General features: G+C 42.7%; 1 protein-coding gene and 1 long non-coding RNA gene across 12 annotated transcripts in view; one reads left to right on the top strand and one right to left on the bottom strand.

The window, feature by feature from the left end:
* Positions 1-302: 302 nt before the first annotated feature.
* LOC116493844 lies at positions 303-13,960 on the bottom strand. Its single transcript, XR_004253803.1, has 3 exons — positions 13,860-13,960; positions 12,908-12,984; positions 303-465 (listed from the first exon to the last, which is right to left on the bottom strand). It is a non-coding gene; the product is annotated as an uncharacterized LOC116493844 (long non-coding RNA).
* ZNF536 (zinc finger protein 536) overlaps positions 11,924-15,876 on the top strand; it is a 351,794-nt gene continuing 347,841 nt past the window's right edge. For 8 of the 11 annotated variants that reach the window (XM_032195430.1, XM_032195429.1, XM_032195419.1 and 5 more), the window contains exon 1: positions 11,924-12,489. The gene's annotated coding sequence lies outside the window, so the exon portion shown is untranslated. Of the gene's footprint in view, positions 12,490-12,978; positions 13,220-14,025; positions 14,109-15,495; positions 15,677-15,876 lie in introns of those variants that run through there. The other 3 variants (XM_032195420.1, XM_032195424.1, XM_032195422.1) reach the window with 3 other exon arrangements.

The following is a 15,876-nucleotide window of genomic DNA, read 5'->3' as shown; positions in this document are numbered from 1 at the left end:
TCATCCATTTTCTTACTATGACATTTGAGAATACATTTATTTGCCAGTTTGATTTTATCATCATTACAGAGTACTCTTGTTTCTAATTTCTTCTACAGGCTCTTGAATTGTTAATGTTAACTCCTACTGAACCCAACTTTGTTTTCTAATGGAGGAACAGCATTCTGAACTTGTGTTGATGCTGAACTATTAAAAAGACGTTCTTCAGGAATGACAGTCATAATAAAGTACAGCTCATCAAAAAGGGATGGAAAAACATTAATGCAGCAGACATCTGGTAAATAATATTATAATGTATTTATCTTGTTATTTCTTATAGATGTACATTATAGATGTACATTATAGATGTACAGAGTGATAGATATAAAATCATGAAATTAAGTTCTTCAGTGAAGTTGTAGCTGTCTTGTCATCTTTGTTGCTCCGTCTTTTCCTTTGCACCGGATACTGTCAGACTGTAACACCCTGGACATATTTTCCATTATATATCAGCTAGAACATTCCCGTTTTTGCCATTTACCACATAATTCCTCCTATTCTGCCCAGTTATGTATATAGACCACTGCACACAAAATTATTTTTATTAAATAAATACAGAAGTGAGTTAATATGAAATGACTGTAACAGATACTACTAGATAATCATGTATGGTACAAGCTACCTTAAAATGCATTTTTGATATATAGCTGCAGTGTCTGATAAATAGCTATTGTGCAGCTGATTAGCTGTGCTGAGAAATTACTCATTCCCTTGTATTAACTACACTGTTTAACTACACCGTTTCCACCAATCAGTATGAAGTACGCCAACTTTGTTTAGCCTGTGCACTTGTGCAATGATGAACAAGTAATGCATAAAACAAACCCTCCTACCTAATCAAACATTCCTCAGAGATTTGAAAATAGAAACAAAGGGTAAATCCATTCATAGATTATAATGGTAAAACAAAATAAAGTTTGACATATGTATATGGAAACTATGAACACATGATGTGAATAATTTTTTTAAACAACAACATGTTTGAATTATTAATAAATGCAAAAAATATGTTTTAACACAATATGGAACAATTGGAAGGATATATTTCTTTAGAATCACAACGGTCAGGAAAGATCTCTATTGAATACAAACACTATACATTTTTTCCCCTTTTGGTTTGCATTTTAGATTTTTCAGATGTCTATATTATTGTGAAACACTGCCGTGGTTATAGCTGGGAGAAGTTTCCCTTTTAGATCCATGAGCCTGTAGTACAAGTTTAATTCTCTGAGTACATAACAAATGAAGTTGGTTAACATTCAGGGTGTGAAACCCATTTTTCTCTTCTCATCCTAGGGTGTTAGGTGTTGAGGACAACTGATGGGCAATTCTCTAGAGAGGACTGTACTGTTATCCAGTAAAGGGCTTAGATTTAATTTTGCCATATATCCTGGTTTCCAGGTTATTTGATTTAAAGATAATTGATGGATCTCTTTCAGTATATTTTTTCTTAGTCATCAAGAGAGCTCAAAATATTTGTTGAGTTACTTTATTGGAGAGTAGCTAATATTGACAGGATGAGATACCAGAAAGTTTTTGTTGTTGTTGTTTGCTTTCTTTACTTTTTCCCCTTCCTCTTCAGATTTGAGCAAACAAAGTGCTTGCAGGTTTCGTGGGGACTATGATGACCACTGTGGTCATTTTTACCGCTGGCTGTATGTTGGTTGGAGGCCTACATTCTGCCCGTCTCTACAATTCTTATTGACTTTAGTGTCTTCTGTGTGAGCAGATAATATACAAAATACTCATCAATTTAAACACCATATATAAATAAAATCCTAAATTGAAACCATCACAAACAAGTCAGAGTAAAGGCAACAGTGTCTTTAACACTGAACCCTTAGAGGAAACAATGTGAGTGAGCAACAATGCCAGCTTTAACTTTGAATTCCCACTTGTGTGTTGGTTTGTACCCCAATCTTAACATAATCAGAAGCTTTTCTGCATTTTATCTCCTCATTTACAAAAAATATTTGCTGAAAGGTTATATAAAACTCATTATTTACCTGAGTGACCAGGAAGGCTCTCAAATTACCATTCCAAGCTCTCGGGTGAATGCTTATTTATAGTTTTTTAATAGGCATCCATTACCTGATGGATTGGAAAGACTTTTTTTTGAACTAGTTCCTGTCTATTGGTTAAATACAGATTGATAACTTTTTCTTAAAAATATTATTTTTATCCAGATAAGCTCATCACCTTTGGATTTCTAAAGTGGTAATTAGTTTTAGCTTGAATATAGTTTATTCAATATTTTCACTAGTGTAACTAAATTTTACCCAGTGGGCCATGATCTTGAGGTCTCTTCCAACCTAGACAATTCTGTGATTCTGTGATATTCTGGAAATGAATTACAGCATTGCAAAGCTTGCAAAATCTGGAGTGCAGAAGTAACACAAGCCTGTTTACACAAAGATGTGCCTCAAACCTATTTAGCTGCTCGTGTATTGACTAGTACAAGCACAGGGTATAGAGGTGGGAAAAGGGTGTAGCACGTTTTAAAACGTGAGCTTGGAAACACAGCGTTAGGGATATTTTGATGCCCAAAAAGACATAACAAGACTTATTCACACCTCTGTGCAATTTGTGCAGTCTTTGAGCTTCACTGGTTTTGCTTGGTGTATCAGTCTTCCTTTGAGGATTTGCTTCTAGCTTAAATTACAGTAGAAAAAGAAAAACAAACAAACAAAAAAAATGAAAACATCTCTGCATATTTTTTTCCAAATGTAGTTTAGCAGTGGGAGCTCAGAGAACCCATGCAAGCTACCTCTATGAGGAAGGCAAGTTACCCCATGCAGTGTCTCCTACTCTCTGTGAAGTCCTGTCTCAGCCTTGTTAGCTCTATAGGCAATGCTTTCTTGGCATAGCTCCAGCACATGCGCATCTCAGACTTCTCACCCACCTCTGCAACTGTTAGCACATCTGTAGGATTTCAGAATGACAAGTCCTGGCTAAAGAGGTGTAAAACAACATGGCCATACAAGCTCATGCTTTGTGATCCTTGAAGGCTCTTACAGTTTGTAATTTACGTCTTAAAATGACACTCTTAAATAGCACCTGTTAAAGTTAAAATCCAACATATATATGAAATGGCAAAAAAGAAAAAAGAGGACTAAACTTAAAAATTTCCTAGGAAACAGGTAGTTTGTTTGAATTCTCTGGGGTTTTCATGATTCCTTACAGCCTTGAAAAATCGGAACTGCCTTTTGTGGCTTTGTTGGTTTTGTTATTGCTTATTTGTAGGGTGTGAGAATAATACCTGAGGGTTTTCTTTTTTGGCTTTCTTCCCTTACACTTGCCACTTTTTCTACAATCACTCTTTTTTTTTTTTTTTTTTTTTTTAAACTTGGAAGTTTCAGTTCTGTTCACAATTTTTCTCCTCCTTGGGGTAGAGATAAGTGGTGAGAAGGAGTGATAGTGAATGCTCAACAGAGAAAGTGTCTTTCTTATCTTTTTAAGTAGAACAGGTTTTCAAGCATCTGAAAGAAAACTCCCACACATTTTTTTTTTTTTTCCACTTCCAGGTTGTTTCAGAGAGATGGCTTACGTTCAAATTCATTTGATTATACATAGATTCTTATAGGAAAAAAACAAAAAAACAAGAACAACAAAAAAAAACACAACTAAGTTGCTGATGTAAAATTAATTAGTAGCTGGAAAAAGCTTTTTGGTCAGGTGAGAAATTTGCAAATAAATAACAAAAACCTTAAAGAGTTTTGAAGTTAGCAGAGAGAACGGAAATAATAAAGGTCATAGTGCTGCTGACATCACCTTTACTGTTGTAAAAATTTTGTGGAAGTTTCTATCTTAAGTATTATCTTTTAGGAAACCAGTTCAGCTTTTGGTTAAGAAATCTTTAAAATATCTTTAAAAAATCTTTAAAATGATGTAAGCAAAAATAATTATACTCTTTGCTTCCCTCTGCTGGCTGTGCAGACAGAGTTAATTTGCTTCATGTTGTGTGACCCTCTGATTCTAAGCAGGTATGTTGATTTTAACAGTATTCATTTCAAGCGTGAATAGAAAAAGGTGGGAAACAGCTATATATGAACAGAATTATGGAAGCAGAGAGAATTTTGAGAGAAAGAACAAGTCTTTATTTTTGAGGCTTTAAATTATTAGAAACATATTTGTTATTAAGGAAGGTCCCTTTAACCTCTGCTGAACTCATATTCCAGACTGGTTTAGGTGAGGACAGGAGAGTCATATTCATTTTCCTTGAAGAAAGGCGAGGTACTGAGGTATAGCAACAATATTTTGGCAGGAAAATGGCAAATCAAATCCAACTGTCCAAAAGGGCTGGATATGAGCAGAGCTGAAAAAATCTTTGTGTGTACACACATCATTCAGGTGCTTTACATTACACAGAGAGCTCTCCACTTCATCAGTTTTCAGATGTTCTGCTCTGCACTAGTGTCACAATGTATTGATGTATATTTTTCAAATACATATAGGCAGTACAGTCCTTTGTCCTACTCCCAGAGCCTCCACAGCTCCCTGGGGACCTTACCTATGTCACTTTCAAGTGTCCCATCTCCCGTGAGAAGGTGAGATAATCCTCTCTGGGGGGACAGAGCAGGTGGAGTGGTGCCTCCCTCTGCAAAGTTATTTGTCATGCTCTCTGGCATTGTTTTAGTAGACGTTTATGGTCCTTTGACAGCATACCTGGAAAGACAGGTAAGACCCCCCCACAGCCCATTCCCAACCCACTTTCCCTTTCGCACCCCTTTCCCGCAGGTGCCCAGCCTGCTTCCTTTGGGTATGGCTTTGATGGAGTCTGTGAGGATGGAGAAGGTGAAGGGAAGCCTGTGAGCTTCTACTGCAGCTTGGAATTAATACCTGGTGTTTGGGGTAAGGGTACAATGACCAAATGGGCATAAATCATGGCTTTCAGGCCTGTGTAGTAATGCCAGTGTAGCAGTTAATAAGAGTTATAGGATCACTAATATTATTATTACTATTTTTAATAAGAACCTGCTATGTGTGTCCTTGGGGCTAGCTGGGAGGTGGTGGTGAGCGGCCTGGGGCACGCCATACTGGCTGGGCCTCCACCACTGCTGTGGCTCCCCTCCTGCTGGCTGGGGAGAGGTGCTGCATTTTGTTTCTGCAGGATGAGGAGCGCTGCATTTTGAGGCAAAGCTGTGGGTAAGCTCTGCCCTGAAGCCCACTGCCTCTCAATCCTCTCCCTCTCCAGGTGGGCAGGGCTGTGGTGGCATTTCTTGGCTGCCATCTCTCATGGCCATGGCAGTGAGGTGCTGCTGCCAATCACCATGAGTCTCTGCTGGTGGAGACAGCCCTTGCACCCACAGCCTGTCATGGCCCAGCCTGGGGACACAAACATGGCCAGCAGGAAAACTCTTGGCTGGGGGCAGCTACCCCTGGGACTGCCTGGGGCACAGGAAGCTGCAGATGGCACTGGGGTGACTGCTGAGTTAAAGGAGGGAGGCGCCATCTTTGAGGTACCACCTCATGGTGCAGCCTGTGTGGGGAACCACTGAGGAGCATCACATTCAGCAGGTGAATTGTCTGGGGAAGCCTCCCCAAAATGACTTGTTGTCTGCTATGGATCTCTGATCTTTGAGATGCTCACAAAACGTCCTGGACCTCCTTCAGCCTGATTCACAAAACTGGTGAAGACAGGGTGTTTCTGTCTAGACAGTGGCACCTACTTAATCAGCTGCAGATGAAGCAATATCAACAAACTTTTAAGAAATGATAAACACAGTGCTGCTTGCTGTTGGTACCCAGTGCAAGGTATTTACCAATTTGGCGTAGCCCAGTCCCTGCATACACTGCTTATGGGTGACCAATGTAGATGGGGAAATTAGCACTAGTGTAATGGCCTTGATTACTGTACCATGGTGCTTAAACAGTGAAATGGTAGTCTAAAAGCTAAGATATAAACGTTTTCAGCAGATCATCAAAATTGTTCTTTAGCTGTTTGCTTTAGGCATTAATCTGCAAACTTTCTGATAGAACAAAGGCTTCAGTGTGGTGAGGAGAGGTGGTTGTGGGGGTGACCGGGAGCGCACCCATGGGCTGAGGCGGGTGTGTGGGCCAAGCCAGGGGTTGTGGGGAACCAGTGGGCAGTAGGGAAGTCAGTGTGTAAATGGCAGAGGAAAAAGTGGTAGTGGGGTGGCATCGGCAGGGAATATTGGTGTTCATCAATAGGGGAAAGCATCCTGTGTGCTGGGGAGAGCCACAAGGTTATAATCATTACAAGCCTATGGCTTGCTGTGATCTTTGGGACCAGGATGGAAAGAAAAGGGAGAAATTTAAGGAAAGTGTTGAAAAGGGGAATACTGGTTAGATTAGTTGGATAAGAAGAAATTCTTACCCCCAAAAAATATTCCTGAATCTGATCTCAGAGATGAGATCAAAGAAAATCACCTTTAAATAGCTCCTGAAGAGGTATGACATCCAGAGAAAGGTTATGCGTGAGTTTGCTGCAAGAGCTAGCTCAGTGCCAATGCACTTCAAAGATGAAGTGCGGCTATTATTTAAGATATTTTTTCCAGTACTTTCCCCTCTTGGTCAATCATAATTCCTAGTGATTATAGCTGGAAAAGTATACCTGCTGTACTAATCCCATGTAAATTTAAATGATAAAGTTTAAATCCTGGAGCAAAAGTTGTCTCCTGATCTTCTATATTGTCCTTGTATTTGGGCTTACTGCACCTTTCATTCTTGCTCTTTCAGAGGATTTCTGAGTCCTTGTTTTGCTGAATGGGAGATAGTCACAGAATTATGTCCTGGATGGGGTTATAAAAGCTGTGTCTTTATTCTGAAAGCAGAATTTTTTCGATTCCACTAGGTGGATCTATTGAGAATATTATTCACTATTTAATCAAAAAAAATCTCTCGCTTTGGGAAAGAAAAAGGACAAAACTTTATTTTTTATAATTTTACTTACTTTCCTATGTTCAATAGAAATACAAAGGTGACCACTTTTGTCCATAGAAACTTCCAATGCCATGTACCAGTCTGTTGGTCTCAGTAATACTTTGATGGACCTTTTCTCTTCATTCCAGTTTCACCTTTGTTTTGAAAAGGAGAAGGATCAGTGCTGCTGTGACTATGAGAGGGAGCTGTGCCTCCATACTGCTCCTGCTTCTGTTGTACATCAGATGCTTCAGATACTGGTTCTGTTGTACATCTTCCAGGTGCCCATTTTGTACTTTATTTTAGACCATTTTTTGGTGTCTCTGATTTGATGAATTGTTGCAATAACTTTGTGACAAAAAGTGGCCAACATTGATGCCTGGCTTCATTATATGCTTTTAGTTGACCCATGCAACTTGATTGTGACACCAGGCTCAATGACAGTTGACTGCTATAGTTGAGGATGCAAATTTATCTCCTAGAAATGTGGTTGGTGTCTTTTTTTTTTTTTTCCTATAATTTCTGATCACCTGTACCTTTGAATCCCTGTGATGATGGTATATACAATCTTTGCTGATCAAACTTGTATTTTGACTGTAGACCCTGGGAAATAGCTTGTTCTCAAATGGGTTCTGCCTCTGGTCTGTTTTGAAAGCTGGAATCTCACGGTCCTTTTTTCCAGGAGGCTTTCTTACACAATCTGTACAAGTGGGAAAACCTCCATCCACCTTGTCAGTTTGCTGGGGTTGTGCCCAGGAAACTCCTATGTTTTTAACAGGCATTTTGGAAGGGGTTTCCCTTTTTCCTGTGAAAGTGTTTTATTTATGTCTTCTTGAACCATGCTTCAGCGACTTTCTTGCTGGATGACTTGTATTTTCACTGTCTCAGACTGCCATGTAGATCGCACCACCTGTTCCAGAGTTTGCTGCAATATTTACTGTAAGATTTCTGAAATTCCTTATTTAAAGTCCCCACTACTAGATGATGTCTTTTATGAGCATTTCCTTATCAATATTAAAGACTTGATGTTCTGCTCTTACTTGGAAAATAGACCCCCTCCTAAAGGCACTAAGTTTTCAATGGGCTTCTGCAGCCTTTGTTAAAAGAATGCCCAGTTGCTTATCATCTCTCTTTAGGAAGGAAATGCTGATCACGCTTTTTAAGAACAAAGGTAGGATTATTCCTCAGTCCTTCCTCATAAAGCAAACAACTTATAAATATTTAAATATATAAAGCTAATGTTTCTCCCCCACCCATTGTGTAAATTAGTATATGACCACTTGTATTTTGGTGCTTCTGTGTGTAAATCCCAGAATCACAGAATCACAGAATTTCTAGGTTGGAAGAGACCTCAAGATCATCAAGTCCAACCTCTGACCTAACACTAACAGTCCCCACTAAACCATATCCCTAAGCTCTACATCTAAACGTCTTTTGAAGACTTCCAGGGATGGTGACTCCACCACTTCCCTGGGCAGCCTGTTCCAATGCCTCACAACCCTTTCAGTAAAGAAGTTCTTCCTAACATCTAACCTAAAACTCCCCTGGCTCAACTTAAGCCCGTTCCCCCTCGTCCTGTCACCAGGCACGTGGGAGAACAGACCAACCCCCACCTTGCTACAGCCTCCTTTGAGGTACCTGTAGAGAGCGATAAGGTCGCCCCCGAGCCTCCTTTTCTCCAGGCTGAACAAGCCCAGCTCCCTCAGCCGCTCCTCATAGGACTTGTTCTCCAGGCCCCTCACCAGCTTCGTCGCCCTTCTCTGCACCCGCTCAAGCACCTCCATGTCCTTCTTGTAGCGAGGGGCTCAAAACTGAACACAGTACTCGAGGTGTGGCCTCACCAGAGCTGAGTACAGGGGGACGATCACCTCCCTAGCCCTGCTGGCCACACCGCTTCTTATGCAAGCCAGGATGCTGTTGGCCTTCTTGGCCACCTGAGCACACTGCTGGCTCATATTCAGCCGACTATCCACCATCACTCCCAGGTCCTTCTCTGCCTGGCAGCTCTCCAACCACTCATCTCCCAGCCTGTAGCTCTGCTTGGGGTTATTGCACCCCAGGTGGAGGACCCAGCACTTGGCCTTGTTGAACTTCATGCAGTTGGCCTCAGCCCATCGGTGCAGCCTATCCAGATCCTCCTGCAGAGCCTTCCTACCCTCAAGCAGATCGAGTCTCATAAAATACTCCTCCCACCTCTTCTCCCACCTAGGCTTTTTGTTGTATTCATCAAACTTGTGAGATTTGGGATTTTCTTCCTTTTTTTTTATGTCTGTCCAAAATAAGTACTTCTGAAATCCTGTAATTTCACAGAGGTGGAAATCACAAGGACTAACAATGTTGCCTGCCCTCAAAACCTCAGCTCTCATTTCCTGTCATCCTCCTTTTTGAAGTCTGGCAAGTCTGTATCTGATAGCTTCCATTGTCTGAGAAGGTGCTCCCTATTCTCTAAGACAGTGCGAGGACCTTGCAGACTAAGTCAAACAATGGACATTTCTTCTGCTCTTTCCTTCTTTCCCCTGTAGTGTTTTTGCCAAGTTAAAGCACTAGTGTAGTCCTGCCTACTTGTAGAAGAGGCACAGAAAAGGATAAAATCAACCAAAGAAGTAGTAGAAGTAGCTGGGGACAGAGAAGCCTCTGCAATTGAGAGGACATGAAGGCTCTGAAGAGAAAAGACCTTTCTTTGGATGCAAAAAGAGAAAAAAGGAAAAACATTGAGATGAGGGGAGGAATGGGAAGGAATACTGGAGGACACTACAGAAGTGCTGATGGTATTGGGGAATATTAGGAACTCTGAGCAAGGTTGGGGCAAAGCCCCCCTGAGCTCATGTCTGAGATCTTCTGAATCCAATCTATCCAATCGACATTTCTTAGGAGGCAAAACCTGTGACTGAGTCAATAAAATGTGGGGGGCATTTGTCTTTAGGAATGTACTCAGCTCACAAACCTACATTCTCTCTTCAAGCTCCACTTTAGGGAAGGATTGGCCATCCCAACCCAAATAATTATGCCTAACTTGTCCTGGGGAAAAGAATTTTGATTGGTTTTGTTAACAGCAACCTCCTGTGATATCACGATTGCCTGCATAGTAGCCTCCACTTCCAGATTTTGAGAAGCTTTTGCTTGATATGCTCTTCCTATAGAGTTGAATTGGATGATTATCTGCTGACTAGGGAGGTGTTTCCTAATCTCTGTCCACTGGCAAGTTTCTGGAGGGAAATTTGTTCTCTCCAGAAAAATTAATAAAAAAAAAAAAAAAAGAGAGAGGAGAAATTAATTTTTGCAAGAATTGGAGTCAAAGTCCTCATTCTCACTCTTTGTTTTCACTCTGTTCCACTGTCATTAAAAGAGCATCATGCACTTTTGCCAAAGGAACAGGAAATCCCAGTGAGATGTCTAAAGCTCCTCTGCTGTCAGTGCCATTTCACCTATCTCTAGCCAATATTATCTTTGTTTCAGGAAAAAAGAACCATGGGGTTTTCCTGAGCTCTCATTCTTCTGTAACTCTTTGTGTGGTGCTCTCAAATCTCATGGCTGACAGTGATTCCAGGTGCCTGATTTGGCCCCTGCTTCTGAAATTTCATCACCTCCTATATAGTTTGTATTGTGAAGCCCTAAGTCATTGAAATCATAAAGTGAAATCTGATATTAAAACAAAAAGGTACAGCTTATTCTTTTATGAGACAGCTAATAATGTTCAGCCTTGACAGGGTTAAAAGGCAACATCCATTTCCCCATTATCTTGTTTAAAAAGTGCCTTTTTTAAAGTCCATATGGCGACTTCCTTTCGACCTGCTTTCCCATCCTCGTCTCTTTGTCAGGGCTGTCACTTATAAAGAATCACTTGACTTACAATAACAAGTTCAAAAGAAGACAGAATATAATCAGTTGATCCACGAAGAATTGAAATAAAGAACACCCCCACTGCTCCAGTTATCATTCCCATAGAGATAGTGATATTATTGATGTGATTGCTATGCTAATTTCTATAGAAAAAACTTGTATTTTGGAATTTGTTCAAAGAGAATTTCAGACACATCAAATTGGAAAATGCAGAGTGAATTCCTAAACTTTTTAGTATAGGCATGGGATTTTTTTTTTTTTTAACATTGAATAGATCTGAACAACTATTTATAAACTTCACGTGAAGTCAATTGGAAAAAAATCTTGCTCATTTTTGAGTTATTATAGAAAGTTAATTTACTGCAGTTCCAGAAAAAAAAAAAAAAAAAAAAAAAAAAAAAAAAAAAAAAAAGAGTCCTACAGTACCTATAGGATTATTAATATCATCCCTATAACCTGCAAGTGGGATTGGACCACAAAATCCAAAAATAGAGACTAGGGATTATAAAAGATGGGTACGTTTAAGTCCACTGTTTAGGACGAGCTAATTAATCTATACCCCTTCTTCTGCAATTCCATAGTCCCTCTGAGAATTGCCACAGACATAAACTTTTTTTTTTTTTTTTTTTTTTTTTCCTTGGACTCCTATTTTAACTAGAAGGTTTCAGCTTGTGATGTTATGCTTTTTATGTAGTAAACTGATTTAAAATGTATGCCAGTCATCTTCAGGGAACTCATTTCAGTCAAGATGAAACTAGTCTTACCTGAATCAATGTTTTAAGTGTCCCTGTGGCTCGGCATTTTGAATAATCAATCTGTCTCCATCGCTTCTTAATCATGCGCATCACAGTCTTTTTTATTTGTCAACCCTTTCTGATCCTGGCTTTTTGTTATTAACATGCCCCTAATGTCACATGCAAGCCTTTTCTTTAAAACAAGCTGCTCATTGGTGTATTTTGATACTTTTTATTATTACTAAATCTTTTTTCCCATAATTACACCACAATCATTATATAATCCCATAACAAAGAGTCTATTGAGGCACCATGCTTTTGTCAACTATGGGACACAGAATCCATAATTGCATTATTCAGCCTCTCTCCCCCCCTCCTTCCCACCCCCCCCCCCCCCCCACCCCCCGCTTTATAGAAACACAACCTATTTCACCAGTCACATTTGCACCTTGTTTGCTTGGTTATATATTATTTACTAAATCGTTGCCCTGCGGATAAACCTTGTAAAGTTGCTTTAAAAAAGTTATTTGTTTGATAATTAAGTCCTGAAAACCCATCGTTTAATGATTATTCCGAACCCATAAGGCAGAGAACCTCCATGACGTTTTTCTCTAAGTTTAATTACCGTATGCTAATTTCCTTGCCTACTACGTGATTAATTAAAATCATATTTTCATAATCATTTGGCACTAGTATTGTTTTAGAATTATCATGATCCCCTAAATAGTGTATGTAAATAAAGTCGATTCTAATGGAAAGAATCAAAATGCAACGCTGAGGACCTTTATGTGTTTGTATGCATGCGATTGGCAACATAACTGGCTTATTTACATTAAATACGCCACAAGGTTACAGTGCAGATCAACGTCACTTTATCGCTGATTACTTCTCTTAAACGCCGGAGCGGTGACTGATGCTCCGGTCCCCCCGTCCACCGAGGTTTCCCCGAGAGTTTTTTTTGGGAGAAGCGGACTTTGCATAGTTTCGGGAGCAGGTAAGAGGGGCGCTTTGTGGAGCCCGCCGCTGCCCCCGGGGGCTCGGCGGCGCTGGCGGGGCGCGGGCAGGGGCGGCGGGGTCTGCGCGGGGGCTGCGCGGCCGCGGGGGCTGCACGGGGGCTGCGCGGGGCTGCGCGGGCAGCGGCGCTGGCCGGGGGGCTGCAGAGCGGCGCGGGCTCCTCGGGGTGTTTACACGGGCTCAAGGTCACGACCAAGCTGCGCCGTGTTAAATGGTTTCTTAGTTGCTAGACAGGGAGAAAAAATGGACGATCACAGCCCATTCTTTGTAGATTATTATATCAAGGGTTCAGCTTTTGGCTCATCAAAGCTAAATGCCGCAAGACCTATCTAGTTGCTGTGAATTATGCCAAGACGACAATGGAGTGCTTTTTTAATGGTACAATGCATTTCACCTACCAGATAGGGGGAGTCCACGCTGAGAGATGGGGATGTCTTGTGATGTTGGGTGATCAGTATCAATGAAGGGGGTTATTCTGAAAAGAGACAGATTAAAATAAAGCGCTCTTTGCTCGGGATGTGCTGGAAGCAGTTGGGAGGGCTACCCGGAGCGGGCGGCCGCGGCAGCCCCGCGCCGCACTTTTCCCCCTCCGCACAAGAAAATGATCAAGTCAATCATGTGGACATGCTTCATTATTCATTGAACACAATCTTTTACAACGCTCCGTTTACGTGCGGGAGTTTCTTCTACGCTTTGCTTTAAATTTTAAGGTAAGAAAGACAAAGGTAAAAAGGGGGTTTTGGAGGATCCGGGAGGCTCCCGCGAGCCATCAAAGAGGCTCCAAAGTCAGTCTGGAGTGTGTTTTTTTTTATTATTATTATTTCTTTTTAATCAGCGCAACGGGGCCTGCGTTTACCACCGTGATTAAAAAAATACAGTATAATTAAATATCCATAGCAGTGACGTTTGCAAGCAGGGCTGTCAGGGGAAAAGCAGAAAATAATGAAAGGAGCGGAGAAGCCATTGAATGGCGCTATAGAACTTAGCCTGAAGAAAACCCTCCGTTTTTCCTCTTTCTCTCTCGTTTCTTTTAAAACCGTTACTTTACAAAAAAGGAGCGGGCGGGCGAGGCGAGGCGACGGGAGGCGAGAGCCGGCGGTGGCCGCGACACCGGCTGGGGGCTGCCCGCCCGCTGGCCCCAGCCCGCACCGACCCTGCCCTTAACTTGCCCAGAAACTTTTTGTTTTAAAGGCTTGCTGAGAAGCAAACTTTGCCGAAGTGACTTTAACCGCGTCCCCCACTCCTCCCCCCTCCTTCCCTCCCCGTCGGAGGATCCCGGCTAATCGGGGTGTAATTTGTAAACTGCCCCCCCCACCCCCCCTTTTTAAATCAAAGTTAGCTGATGCATACCATGTGTCAAACTTGTGAGATTCAAGTGCCTAAGAGACCTGCCATTTTGTGCTCTAATCGACCTCTTATGAATAGGAGCCGTGCATAATGCTGCGAGGAGCGTTGTGACATTCAAGTAGGCACTAAATGTCAGGCCAGGTCTCAGCCCTTGCGGGGGGAGTCGAGCGCGCCCGGCGGCGCCGCGGGGAGCGGGGAGGCACCTGCCAGCCCGCCGCCGGGGCTTTTGTCAGCGCCCGGAGAAAGTAACAGGTTAAGGAGGAAACTTAAATGGCAAGCCCCGGGGGGAGCGGCCCCGGCCAGGCGCTGCGCGGGGCTGGCGGGCGGGGGGCTCCGGGCGGGCGGCGGGATTACTGGGGGGACAGAAGGGTGTGGATTGGGGGGCGGAGGGGGGAAGGAGCGATTCTTTGATGGCGTGTAGGAAAAGAATCCAGCTTTTACTGCGCCCATCTGTTGCAGTGTTGCAGTTTTGCAAATAATTAATATATGTGTGTGTGTGCGCGGGAGGGAGAGGGCTGAAAGCAGCGGTGACGCCCGTGAACTTTAAACGCAAAATAAAAGGTCGTGAAGATTTATGCTTTTTTTTTTTTTTTTTTTTTTTTTTCCTTGCTGTTGTTATTATTATATTTTTTTTTCGGAGGGGACTCCAGCCGCAAAGTTAGTTGCCGGTGTCCCCCGGCGCGGCGGCCGAGCCGTGGGGGCGCCTCCGCCGCCGCGCTGCCCCCCCGCGGGCCCGTGGGTGCCGGCGGCGGGGAGGGGAAGGGAGAAGAGGGGAGGGGAGGGCTCCGGCCGCCGCCTGCCTGCTCGGCGGGCATTGTTTCGGGGGGCGTGCGGCGGGGCGGCTGTGGCCGTGCGCTATACACAGCGGAAAGGCGATTTCCCAGAGCCCTTTTTTTCCACTTCAGCCGCCCGGCCGGTCGGGGAGCGCCGTGGCCCGGGGGCCCGGCTTGGCTCGGCTCGGCAGCGCTGCGCGGTTGCGGAACGGGCGCTGCGCGGGAGCGGCTGCCCGGCCGCCCGCGGCTGGAGCGCTCTGTGGGGCTGCGCTCCCCCCCCCCGTGCAGTTTAAAATAAATCCAACAGGGGCCGTGTTTGCTGAGCTGATTTGACCGGTTGATACAGATAGCAGCGGCGAGCCTCCCTGCTTATGTGGAAAAAGACTATTTTAAGTGTCATAATTAAGTTTAGAAGCCTTGTTTGGGCTCATTCACTGCTCGAAATAAAAAGGACTGGCTGCTTTTAGCCCCTTTCTGAAGGGGTTGGCTAAGCGCCTCTGCACGTTCGCTTGGAGAAGAATGTTTTATTTTCTAGTTTAATATTAGAAACTATATTTTTACTTGTTTAAACCGGATTTGATTATTCCTGCGGAGATTTTTTTCTCTCCCCCCCTTCCTATCACTCCAATCTTTGTTCATTGTTCATTGACTGTAGAAGGCTGCTTAGATGTACGGGGGGGGGGGTTGGGGGGGAGGGAGGGGGACTTTCTGGTTTGATGTTGAAATAGTAAACCTGAATGAGGAGGGTGGCTGGAAAAGTGGACATTGCAGCTTTAATTAACTTCAAAATGCTTCAGTGAGGACCAGAGCGTAGTAGTGACGTTGCCTCATAAATCTGTCCAGTACAGTGCGTTGCATTGAACTATTACAGTATCACCGTCATATTGAATATTCACTACCTATCCGGGAGCATATTTGCATAATTGGATCTTTTTTTAAATGAAACTTGTTTGAAAAAAAAACAAACAAAATTAAAAAAAAACCAAAAGCCCAAGTGAAAACCGCGGAGATCTGCATGATTATAAAGAGTTCAAACATATCCGAAAAGTAAGTGACCTGCATAAGTACATCAATAGGTTAAGTGCAAATAAGATGAGAAGTGCTTCTGAAAGCCGTACATTCCCTATGTGGTCTCTTGGGTTATTTCTCAATAGCGGGATTTTTTTGTAGCCTCAGGGGTTTTAGGTTTTCTGTCTGCTTTCATAACTTTTTCCCTCACAGTTCTTATACAAGGTGAGGCTTTTGTA

The sequence above is a fragment of the Aythya fuligula genome, chromosome 12 (genome assembly GCF_009819795.1).
Source record: "Aythya fuligula isolate bAytFul2 chromosome 12, bAytFul2.pri, whole genome shotgun sequence".
NCBI lineage: Eukaryota > Metazoa > Chordata > Aves > Anseriformes > Anatidae > Aythya > Aythya fuligula.
The sequence above is the reverse complement of the archived record's forward strand: the minus strand, read 5'-3'. Positions and strand labels throughout refer to the sequence as shown.